Consider the following 12,287-nt stretch of genomic DNA (forward strand, 5'->3'; position numbering starts at 1 on the left):
GAGGCAGGGCCTTCTAACAAGAAGGCCAAAAATTAGTTTTTATATGTTTTTAAATTTTTTATTTGTAGGCCAAAATCGAACCCCGTAGTTGGATTTTTTTTCAACTTGATCTGTAGTACTGGGCAAAACCCTAGTTTAACCTATTTAATAATAGATTCGTAGTTGATTCTTTTAATTTTTTATTATTACTATGCATTACATGTGTGTTTGCCCGTCGAGTGAAACTCGGAGGAAGATGAATCACACGGAAGGAGAAGAAGGGATAGCAGTCACGGGGCCCCTCTTATTTATGGTGTATATTCTTTTTCTGGTGATGTTGACTGTTGTGCAGGGTTTGTCAGTGCGCAGGAGGTGCGAGCGAGCGAGTCGAGCGAGGCTGAGAGTGAGAGAGATTTGTTTTTTTTGTGAGAGGGACAACCGAAGGATCCTGAAGGACCCAGAGACTTCCAATACGCATCATGATGCGTCTTCTCTTGACAAAGAAAATGGCTGGGAGTTTGCGTACCTACCACACGTGACATATGCTCACTGAAGTGTGGGACCTCACGCATGGGCACCACACGTAAGTGACAGGCCTGTTGGTGTAAAAGCTCGGGTGATTATTATACTGCATTAGTACAAAGTTTCCTACGGATTCAAGGGTAGGAAAGCCAAGTTAACTCATTTTCATGACTAAGAAGGATCCAGGCTTACTTTTTCATTTTCATGTTTTAAACTTGTTTAAATCTTGGTCAAACAAAGGATTTGACCAGGATTCAAATGGGCATAAAAATTCATAAAAAATCAAAAAATCAAAAACCAAAGCACATAAGCTTCTTATGTCATATAGTAAGCATTCAAGTTGATCAACGAAGTCTAGACATATTCAAACCAGAAAAATCATGTATATACCCCTAACCCTAAACTATGTCTTATGAAGTCAAGCATGAAGAGAAGTGGTTTTGGGTTTCAAACATGGAAATTTCAAAAACCTCCCAAAAGCTTCATTTTGGAGTGACTAAGAAGGATCCAGGCTTACTTTTTCATTTTCATGTTTTAAACTGGTTTAAATCTTGGTCAAACCTAGGATTTGACCAAGATTCAAATGGGTATAACAAATTCAAAAACAAAACCAAACACATAGTCTTCTGATGTCATATAGCAAGCATTCAAGTTGATAAACAAGGTCTAGGCATATTCAAACCAGAAAAATCATGTTTCTACCCCCTAACCCTAAACTATGTCTTATGAAGTCAAGCACGAAGAGAAGTCGTTTTGGGTTTCAAACATGGAAATTTTAAAAACCGTCCCAAAAGCTTCATTTTGGAGTGAATAAGAAGGATCCAGGCTTGCTTTTCATTTTCATGTTTTATACTTGTTTAAATCTTGGTCAAACCTGCTAGGATTTGACCAGGATTCAGATGGGCATAAAAATTCAAAAAAGAAATAAAAATGAAACCGAAAACCACTTCACTTCGTGCTTGACTTCATTAGACAGAGTTTAGGGTTTGGGGGGTATATACATGATTTTTATTGTTTAAATATGTCTAGACTTCGTTGATCAACATGAATGCTTAATTACTACATGACATAAGAAGCTTATGTGCTTTGGTTTTCCATTTTTTTGATTTCTTTTTTGAATTTTTATGCCCATTTGAATCTTGGTCAAATCCTAGGTTTGACCAAGATTTAAACAAGTTTGAAACATGAAAATGAAAAAGTAAGCCTGGATCCTTCTTAGTCCCTCCAAAATGAAGCTTTTGGGTGGGTTTTTGAAATTTCCATGTTTGAAACCCAAAACCACTTCTTCTCTCCATGCTTGACTTCATAAGACAGCATTTAGGGTTAGGGGGTAGATACATGATTTTCTGGTTTGAATATGTCTAGACTTCGTTGATCAACTTGAATGCTTACTATATTACATAAGAAGACTATGTGCTTTGGTTTTTGATTTTCTTGATTTTATTTGATTTTTTATGACCATTTGAATCTTGGTCAAATCCTAGGTTTGACCAAGATTTAAACAAGTTTAAAACATGAAAATGAAAAAGTAAGCATGAATCCTTCTTAGTCATGAAAATGAGTTAACTTGGCTTTCCTACCCTTGATGAATCCATAGGAAACTTTGTACTAATGAAGTATAATATTCTGGTTTGAATATGTCTAGACCTTGTTTTCATTTTCTATTTTCGTTCCCGTTCTTATGTCATATAGTAAGCATTCAAGTTGATAAACAAGGTCTAGACATATTCAAACCAGAAAATTCATGTATCTAGCTACCCCCTAACCCTAAACTCTAAACGAAGAGAAGTGGTTTTGGGTTTCATACATGGATATTTTAAAAACCCTCCCAAAACCTTCATTTTGGAGTTAATAAGAAGGATCAAGGCTTACTTTTTCATTTTCATGTTTTAATCTTGTTTAAATGTTGGTCAAACCTAGGATTTAACCAAGATTCAAAAGGGCATAAAATTTCAAAAGAGAAATCCAAAAAAAAAACCAAAGCACATGGTTTTCTTATGTCATATAGTAGAAGCATTCAAGTTCATAAACCAAGGTCTAGCTAGACATATTCAAACCAGTATAATATTCTGGTTAACTTGGCTTTCCTGCCCTTGATGAATCCATACGAAACTTTGTACTAATGCAGTATAATATTCTGGTTTGAATATGTCTAGACCTTGTTTATCAACTTAAATGCTTACTATATGACATAAGAACGGGAATGAAAATAGAAAATGAAAAAAATGAAAAACCAAAAGCATGTAGTCTCCTTAATTATGTCATATAAATAGTAAGCATTCAAGTTGATAAATAAGGTCTAGACATATTCAAACCAGAAAATTCATGTATCTACCTACCCCCTAACCCTAAACTCTGCACGAAGAGAAGTGGTTTTGGGTTTCAAACATGGATATTTCAAAAACCCTCCCAAAACCTTCATTTTGGAGTTAATAAGAAGGATCAAGGCTTACTTTTTCATTTTCATGTTTTAATCTTTTTTAAATCTTGGTCAAACCTAGGATTTGACCAAGATTCAAAAGGGCATAAAATTTCAAAAGAGGAATCCAAAAAAAAAACAAAGCACATGGTCTTCTTATGTCATATAGTAGAAGCATTCAAGTTGATAAACCAAGGTCTAGCTAGACATATTCAAACCAATATAATATTCTGGTTAACTTGGCTTTCCTACCCTTGATGAATCCATACGCGCGAAACTTTGTACTAATGCAGTATAATATTTTGGTTTGAATATGTCTAGACCTTGTTTATCAACTTGAATGCTTACGGTTTTTAATTTTTTTCATTTTTTTCATTTTCTATTTTTATTCCCGTTCTTATGTCATATAGTAAGCATTCAAGTTGATAAACAAGGTCTAGACATATTCAAACCAGAAAATTCATGTGTCTAGCTACCCCCTAACCCTAAACTCTGCACGAAGAGAAGTGGTTTTGGGTTTCAAACATGGATATTTCAAAAACCCTCCCAAAACCTTCATTTTGGAGTTAATAAGCAGGATCAAGGCTTACTTTTTCATTTTCATGTTTTAATCTTGTTTAAATCTTGGTCAAACCTAGGTTTTGACCAAGATTCAAAAGGGCATAAAATTTCAAAAGAGAAATCAAAAAAAAAACCAAAGCACATGGTCTTCTTATGTCATATAGTAAAAGCATTCAAGTTGATAAACCAAGGTCTAAACATATTCAAACGAGAAAAATCATGGATCTACCCCTAACCCTAAACTCTATCTTATGAAGTGAAGCACGAAGAGAAGGGGTTTTGGGTTTCAAACATGCAAATTTCAAAAACCCTCCCAAAAGCTTCATTTTGGACTGAATAAGAAGGATCCAGGCTTACTTTTTCATTTTCATGTTTTAAACTTGTTTAAATCCTGGTCAAACCTGATAGGATTTGACCAAGATTCAAATGGGCATAAAAATTCAAAAAAGAAATCAAAAAATGAAACCCAAAACCACTTCTCTTCGTGCTTGATGACTTCATAAGACAGAGTTTAGGGTTAGGGGTATATATATACATGATTTTTCTTGTCTAAATATGTATGGACTTCGTTGATCAACTTGAATGCTTACTATATGACATAAGAAGTTTATGTGCTTTGGTTTTTCATTTTTTTATTTGTTTTTTGAATTTTTATGCCCAATTGAATCTTGGTCAAATCCTAGGTTTGACCAAGATTTAAACAAGTTTAAAACATGAAAATGAAAAACTAAGCCTTGATCCTTCTTATTCACTTCAAAATGAAGCTAATTTTGGGAGGGTTTCTGAAATTTCCATGTTTGAAACCCAAAACCACTTCTCTTCATATGCTTGACTTCATATGACAGAGTTTAGCGTTAGGGGGTAGATACATGATTTTTTGGTTTGAATATGTCCAGACCTTGTTTATCAACTTGAATGCGTAATATATATATGACATAAGAAGACTACATGTTTTGGTTTTTCATTTTTTGATTTTTTTTTTGAATTTTTATGCCCATTTGAATCTTTGTCAAATAATAAGTTTGACCAAGATTTAAACATGTTTAAAACATGAAAATGAAAAAGGTAAGCCTCGATCCTTCTTAGTCACTCCAAAATGAAGCTTTTTGGAGGGTTTTTGAAAATTCCATGTTTGAAACCCAAAACGACTTCTCTTCGTGCTTGACTTCATAAGACAGAGTTTTGGGTTAGTTGTAGATAGATGATTTTTCTGGTTTGAATATGTCTAGACCTTGTTTATCAACTTAAATGCTTACTATATGACATCAGAATGGGCATAAAAATTTAAAAAATTAAAAAATGAAAAACCAAAATTTAATTGGGAGGAAGGGTACATGAATTACAATTAAAAAACAAGGTAACTTAAATACTTGGATGCCCCAAGATGTGTGGAAGCCCAAAACAATGGCAAAACATATCATGTGTGCATGCTGCATCCAATTCAAGTAGAACACATAGTAGGCACCGATAGTTTGACCTAAATTTGAAATCAAAGAGAAGGTGGTTAGAAAAAATCAAAATAGGCAAAGCAAAGCATGAAATCAAAAAATTGTGATGCACTCTAGCTATGAAAAGTATCAAACAATACAAACCAAAATGATTTTTTAGAGGAATACTAGTTCAACTTATTTAATTTTTTATTTGTAGGCCAAAATCGAACCCTGTAGTTGGATTTTTTTTCAACTTGATCTGTAGTACTGGGCAAAACCCTAGTTTAACCTATTTAATAATAGATTCGTAGTCGATTCTTTTACTTTTTTATTATTACTATGCAGCACATGTGTGTTTGCCCGTCGAGTGAAACTCGGAGGAAGAGGAATCACTCGGAAGGAGAGAAGAAGGGATAGCAGTCACGGGGCCCCTCTTATTTATGGTGTATATTCTTTTTCTGGTGATGTTGACTGTTGTGCAGGGTTTGTCAGTGCGCAGGAGGTGCGAGCGAGCGAGCAAGTCGAGCGAGGCCGAGAATGAGAGAGATTTTTTTGTGAGAGGGCAACCGAAGAATCCTGAAGGACCCAGAGACTTTCCGATACGCATGCTGATGCGTCTTCTCTTGACAAAGAAGATGGCTGGGAGTTTGCGTACCTACCGCACGTGACTTATGCTCACTGAAGTGTGGGACCTCACGCATGGGCACCACACGTAAGTGACGGACACTGTTGGTGTAAAAACTCGGGTGATTATTATACAGTATTAGTACAAAGTTTCCTATGGATTCAAGGGTAGGAAAGCCAAGTTAACTCATTTTCATGACTAAGAAGGATCCAGGCTTACTTTTTCATTTTCATGTTTTAAACTTGTTTAAATCTTGGTCAAACAAAGAATTTGACCAGGATTCAAATGGGCATAAAAATTCAAAAAAAAATCAAAAAATCAAAAACCAAAGCACATAAGCTTCTTATGTCATATAGTAAGCATTCAAGTTGATCAACGAAGTCTAGACATATTCAAACCAGAAAAATCATGTATTTTTTCCCTAACCCTAAACTCTGTCTTATGAAGTCAAGCATGAAGAGAAGTGGTTCTGGGTTTCAAACATGGAAATTTCAAAAACCTCCCAAAAGCTTCATTTTGGAGTGACTAAGAAGGATCCAGGCTTACTTTTTCATTTTCATGTTTTAAACTGGTTAAATCTTGGTCAAACCTAGGATTTGACCAAGATTCAAATGGGCATAACAAATTCAAAAAAATAAAAAATAAACACATAGTCTTCTGATGTCATATAGCAAGCATTCAAGTTGATAAACAAGGTCTAGACATATTCAAACCAGAAAAATCATGTATCTACCCCCTAACCCTAAACTCTGTCTTATGAAGTCAAGCACGAAGAGAAGTCGTTTTGGGTTTCAAAGATGGAAATTTCAAAAACCCTCCCAAAAGCTTCATTTTGGAGTGAATAAGAAGGATCCAGGCTTACTTTTCATTTTCATGTTTTATACTTGTTTAAATCTTGGTCAAACCTGCTAGGATTTGACCAGGATTCAAATGGGCATAAAAATTCAAAAAAAAAGAAACTGAAAACCACTTCTCTTCGTGCTTGACTTCATTAGACAGAGTTTAGGGTTTGGGGGTATATACATGATTTTTATTGTTTCAAAATGTCTAGACTTCGTTGATCAACATGAATGCTTACTATATGACATAAGAAGCTTATGTGCTTTGGTTTTTCATTTTTTTGGATTTCATTTTTGAATTTTCATGCCCATTTGAATCTTGGTCAAATCCTAGGTTTGACCAAGATTTAAACAAGTTTGAAACATGAAAATTAAAAAGTAAGCCTGGATCCTTCTTAGTCACTCCAAAATGAAGCTTTTGGGTGGGTTTTTGAAATTTCCATTTTTGAAACCCAAAACCACTTCTTCTCTTCATGCTTGACTTCATAAGACAGCGTTTAGGGTTAGAAGGTTGATACATGATTTTTCTGGTTTGAATATGTCAAGACTTCGTTGATCAACTTGAATGCTTACTATATTACATAAAAATACTATGTGCTATGGTTTTTGATTTTCTTGATTTTGTTTGATTTTTTATGACCATTTGAATCTTGGTCAAATCCTAGGTTTGACCAAGATTTAAACAAGTTTAAAACATGAAAATGAAAAAATAAGCATGGATCCTTCTTAGTCATGAAAATGAGTTAACTTGGCTTTACTACCCTTGATGAATCCATAGGAAACTTTGTACTAATGCAGTATAATATTCTGGTTTGAATATGTCTAAACCTTGTTTATCAACTTGAATGCTTACTATATGACATAAGAACGAGAATAAAAATAGAAAATGAAAAAATGAAAAACCAAAAGCATGTAGTCTCCTTAATTATGTCATATAAATAGTAAGCATTCAAGTTGATAAACAAGATCTAGACATATTCAAACCAGAAAATTCATGTATCTAGCTACCCCCTAACCCTAAACTCTGCACGAAGAGAAGTGGTTTTGGGTTTCAAACATGGATATTTCAAAAACCCTCCCAAAACCTTCATTTTGGAGTTAATAAGAAGGATCAAGGTTTACTTTTTCATTTTCATGTTTTAAACTTGTTTAAATCCTGGTCAAACCTGATAGGATTTGACCAAGATTCAAATGGGCATAAAAACTCAAAAAAGAAATCAAAAAATGAAACCCAAAACCACTTCTCTTCGTGCAGAGTTTAGGGTTACGGGTATATATATACATGATTTTTCTTGTTTAAATATGTATGGACTTCGTTGATCAACTTGAATGCTTACTATATGACATAAGAAGCTTATGTGCTTTGGTTTTTCATTTTTTTATTTCTTTTTTGAATTTTTATGCCCAATTGAATCTTGGTCAAATCCTAGGTTTGACCAAGATTTAAACAAGTTTAAAATATGAAAATGAAAAAGTAAGCCTTGATCCTTCTTATTCACTCCAAAATGAAGCTAATTTTGGGAGGGTTTCTGAAATTTCCATGTTTGAAACCCAAAACCACTTCTCTTCATATGCTTGACTTCATATGACAGAGTTTAGCGTTAGGGGGTAGATACATGGTTATTTGGTTTGAATATGTCTAGACCTTGTTTATTAACTTCAATGCGTAATATATATATGACATAAGAAGACTACATGCTTTGGTTTTTCATTTTTTTGATTTTTTATGCCCATTTGAATCTTTGTCAAATAATAGGTTTGACCAAGATTTAAACATGTTTAAAACATGAAAATGAAAAAGGTAAGCCTCGATCCTTCTTAGTCACTCCAAAATGAAGCTTTTTGGAGGGGTTTTAAAAATTCCATGTTTGAAACCCAAAACGACTTATCTTCGTGCTTGACTTCATAAGACAGAGTTTTGGGTTAGGGGTAGATACATGATTTTTCTGGTTTGAATATGTCTAGACCTTGTTTATCAACTTAAATGCTTACTATATGACATCAGAATGGGCATAAAAATTTAAAAATATATTGGACTAGAACTAAGTAGTACCATATAATTTTGAACCCTTCCCAAGTGGGTACAAAAACAAGCAAAATCATGTAGTTTAATTCTGAATTCAATAGGATAAAGCTCAATTATAAAACCATATGTAGATGTGGATCGAGATAAAACACTGCAACTTGATTTGGACATCTTTCAGGGTCTAGCGTACATGTGAAAATTGAAGTGGTTGTAGATTGGTAGAGACACTTCACAAAAGACCACTCGTTTTGCCCTCCTTGTGCACAGATGAAATGGGGAATCCATTTTTTATTGCCAACACATGACCCAAAAAATCTACTACATCCCCGTTTGAAAATATATAGGTGTCTCACTTATGTCTTGATACATGCATTTTAGTCAGAGATACATATGTATCCATATAAATTTGAGATGCATATTTTTACCCTAGGGAGCATATATGAATCTCTAGCAGGTGCGTTTTTTTTTACTAATCCATATGGAATATTTAGATAAAACCCTTTTAGAAGGCTTTGTCAAGGCCTCCAGGACAATGAGTTGGGAGGAGGCCAGCTAGACTGTAGCTAGGCATTGATTCGGAATTTATGATGCTTGCGACTTGCTTGCGTGGCTTGTTGATTTCCCAGGTGACGCAGCTTTTTTTGACTGCCCAGCCATGGATAGGTCATAGGAGTGCAGAGCTGTAGGCGGTGCGGATAAGTACGCGGGGCATTGATGATGTAGGGACCGTAGGGTTATGCGAGTAGGCCTTTAAACTGGGAGGTGGCACAAGAAGATTTTAGTAAGATGCGTTGCAATGGAAAATGACAGTGTGGGGTGGCCTGATGGTGAAGAAGAAAGGTCGGGCGAAGAGTTCTTGGCTAGAGTCGGTTTTATACGAATCGACGAGGTGCGGGATAGTTTGATTTTAAGGGCTCCTTTCATTCACATGATAGGGAAATCATAGGAGTAGGATTGGGATTTGGGATGACATGGGTAGTTAAATCGTATAGGAAGATGAGTTGCGTTTGATTGCGCCAAATGAATTTTTCCATGAGGTAGGACCAAATATTTAATCCTATAATAGGATTTGCACTACTTGATGATTCCTATAGGATTATTTCCTATTGGATATGTTCATATGAATCAAACTACTAGTGTAGGAAATATTCCTATAAGATCTAAATCCTATTATTCTTATACCAACCTAATATGAATCAAAGAAGCCCTAAAGGATTTTCGAAGGAATCCTGTACGGAGTATGATTTTTCTAAGTCACCCAACATATATACTAGGACGAGAACTAAGTAGTACCATAACTTAGGCCCACATGCACAAATATTAAGTGTGGATTGAGGAAGTCGACAACTTGGGCAAAAACTTTCGCAGCTGCACACCTATGTTACCACCCAAGCGACGCTAATGGTCGTAGAGCTGACCTAGAATGAACTCTTGTCTCGATTAACATGAAAGAGATAAGGGATAAATACATTTGTGATACACTTTCCTAATACTTTGTTGAATGAGATAATCTTGTGTTTCCCTAATAGGTTAATTAAGTACAAATTTGGCATCTCGTGTGTTGCATACGTTGGTGAACTTTAGACCCCAACTATATATTATTATTTGAACTCACCTCTAACACTTAATTATGTATAATAAGGTCTCTAACTGACCTCAAACACAATTAGGTATAACAGCGGTCCATAACTAACCTCAAACACTTAATTAGGTCTAACATTGTCCCCTTAGACTACCCACAATGGGATTATCATAGGTAGTACAGTATCATGCATCTCATGCTTGCAAAAAAGCTGATGTGGCACTTCAATTAAAGATGAGAGAGAGGATTATAATATCATAGGTAGATACCGTATCATAGCACGTAGTACTAGAAAATTTAATGTTAAATACATCTTGTACATAGATCTGCATTGAGATTCTACAAATCAATTAATATAAGAAGATTATGATACTAGTACATGATACCATGCATCGTTGACATAGTAACATGTAGTATTGTATCATACACACGATACTTTTATATATGATACTATGCATTGTGACTAGTATTACTGACCTCATATATACGCTTACTTAGGTCAAACAATGGTCTTTAAGTAGTATCAGTTTAATGATGGTTGACCTATTTTTAACTTCATTTGTGCACTATTTGGCCCATTTTTATCCATAGGCTCATCTGATGTGATGTCTGCTATATATATTGTCTTCGATGAGTATCACGCGCATTACATACTCATACCATAGAACGAAGATGAAACCCCTTACCCTCAGCGACGTACGCAACATGGTGTTTGGGTTGGATGGCCCACCCTATTTAAAAATGTTTTAGTTATTTATTTATGTAAAAAAATATCACATATAAAAGTGCAAAAAAGAAAATTAGTAAGGTGTGCCCACCCGGCCTACGGTTGTTTTGTGCGTCCTCCACTGCGTACTCCTTTTGATCTCTGACGATGAACATAGTTCTTTAGAACAGATGCAACACTTACAGTTGATAGGCCGTTGCAAAGCTAATCAATGATAAAACCTGCTTTTATACATCCATTGTACTTTGATTTAATTAGTCCCTCTAATGGACCCCAACTACGTGTGCTTGAGATTTGGCAAAATGCTTTGCCGTCGTGCCTGACGTAACAAGTAATAAACAGACCAATCAAGTTTTAATCATTGCTAGACCTAACTAAGTGTTCAAGTGCTCGATTTTGACCACATTAGAGTTGAGGGGCCAAACATAATTCTTAAATACTTGAGGGACCGAACATAGACTTCTATACACCTGAGGGACAAGACAAAGTTGAGTACTATTGTTATTATTAGACTAGTCACAGTGGGGAGTATCATATAATAGTATCATGCATATGATACTAATGTACGATATTATTTTCACAATCCATAGTATCATCATGTAGTAGTATAATATGTTACATGTATTTAGTGATTTGTAGAATCTCAATACAAAAGTGTGTACAAGATTTGTTTGGCAGTAATTTTTCTAGTTCTACATGCTATGATACGATATCTACCTATGATACCACTATCGTCTCTTTCATCATTAATTGATATGACACATCAACATTTTGCATGCATGTAGTGCATGATACTACTTATGATATTGCCATTGTGAGTAGTCTCCCCTTTGTCCTAGAGTACAATGCCAATTTGTATTCAGAGGCAAACTTAGACTAATACTTGGGCCCGCCAATTATGAGTTGCATGTCATTCAGAACTATATCATCGGATGCTTATTTCTATGAATTTTCCAATGGTATATTTTGCGGATGTCATAAAATTAGGCTGGTCATACTATTTCTATAGTGGGTAGTATCATGGACTAGTATCATAGTCATGCTACATTTATTATTTTTTAGAATCTCAATGCAAATTTGTGTACAAGATTTGTTTAGCATTAACTTTTCTTGTTGTTTGTGCTATGATACAATATCTACCTATGTTACACTAATCTCCTCGCTCCTACTTAATTAGCTGCCACATCAACATTTTTGTGGGACCAATGTGTATGATACTAGCACTATCATGTGGGTACCTAAATCTCGAGTCAAAGTTTGACACGAAACCGATGTGGACTTTATTCATGGTGGAAGGGAGTAACAATCATAAGCACATTAATATTATTGATTGAACAACATTTTATTTGATGTGCCATAAGAAGTTTAGAAACTCCTAGCCCCCGGAGGTGGCGTTTTGGCACACGCGTGCATATGCACCCATTATAGAAAGGGATTTCTATTTTCGTGCCCTCAGGTCCTTAGTTGTACTCAGTTTTCCCCAGCTCCTTAGTTTTTCCTGAGTTTTCCCCAAGCCCTTGTTTGAAACCCGCAGAAGCAGCTCAGACGGCAGGATTCCCGTTTAGTTGACCGTTCTG

This window comes from Lolium rigidum, chromosome 4 (assembly GCF_022539505.1).
Source record: "Lolium rigidum isolate FL_2022 chromosome 4, APGP_CSIRO_Lrig_0.1, whole genome shotgun sequence".
Classification (NCBI taxonomy): Eukaryota; Viridiplantae; Streptophyta; class Magnoliopsida; order Poales; family Poaceae; genus Lolium; species Lolium rigidum.